Source organism: Canis aureus, chromosome 15 (genome assembly GCF_053574225.1).
Source record: "Canis aureus isolate CA01 chromosome 15, VMU_Caureus_v.1.0, whole genome shotgun sequence".
NCBI classification, from domain to species: domain Eukaryota; kingdom Metazoa; phylum Chordata; class Mammalia; order Carnivora; family Canidae; genus Canis; species Canis aureus.
Window position 1 is genome coordinate 4,143,360 of NC_135625.1, and position 1,117 is coordinate 4,144,476.

Below are 1,117 nucleotides of genomic sequence, written 5' to 3' on the forward strand. Positions count from 1 at the left end.
GCTTACGTGATAAAGGACGCAAATCACAGCCAGTTGTAGCTACAGGGTCCCCAGTTCTGTGCCCTAGAATCCGGGGGCCTTTGGGTCACCTGACAAAGGGATTAGAGCAGTCCTCCCAAACGTGATAGATACCCTGCTGCGAGATTCAAAGAGGCTGTCACCCATACAGCGGGCCAACAAGATGTTCTCCAGAAGGTCATGGTGATGAGGTGCGCTGCGGTATTGACTACAGGTTGTACCACTCGCCCCGCCGTGCGAAGACAAATCACTTTTCATTAGGCCTAGTGAATGGCATCGAGATGGAAACATCGTCCCGTCCATAGCTGCACACCAAGCCGACAGGCTATGTCTGCTCCAGCCAAAATACCACATCTGGCATTCAGCACGAGCTCCAACTCACGGGACCACCCCTTTTGGTTTAGGGCTGTCCACGTCTATTGTTCATGAAATTTATGTCACATATCATTTGTTCAGGAAATTTCTGTGGTACGACATCCTAAAGTCTGACATGTCCATCTTCTCCTTTTTGAGCCATTTTAATGTATCAGGGACCATACCATTGAACTTGTAGGACAAGCTCCAAGGGTTTCTAACAAAATTTTAAATCCTCAGTCATAGTGCATACCCCTCTGAATCCCCCATAAGTTCACATTTCTTCCCTACTGAACACACAGGAGGTCCAGTCTTACCTGTGACAACCCCCCTCAGATCTACCACCACGTATTATCCAGGTCCTGAGTACCTTTGGCCAACTAACCTATTTCTTTCTGAAGCAGGGATTGTATTTCCTTCTGGGTATCAATCAATGAGGTGAGGGTGCAATCTCTATCTTGTGAGGCCCCTCCTTTAGGAGGTATCACCACCTCTTCTCCAGGAGACATGAGGCTGTTTCTTTCCGGTAACTTAAAAGATCTGCTTCTGTCAACTGGAAGGATTCAGGGGAATCCAAGTATTCAAAATGCTCAATCTCATCCCTCAAGTGGCTTTGAGGATCTTTTGAGGGACGTGACATTGACACAGGAGCCTCCTACATCTGTGTGTTTAGATCCAGATCCTTTAGCACTGTGATCAGATGCTGGGTCTGGATTTTTAGCAGTGTCCTGTGGCTGCAGGATTG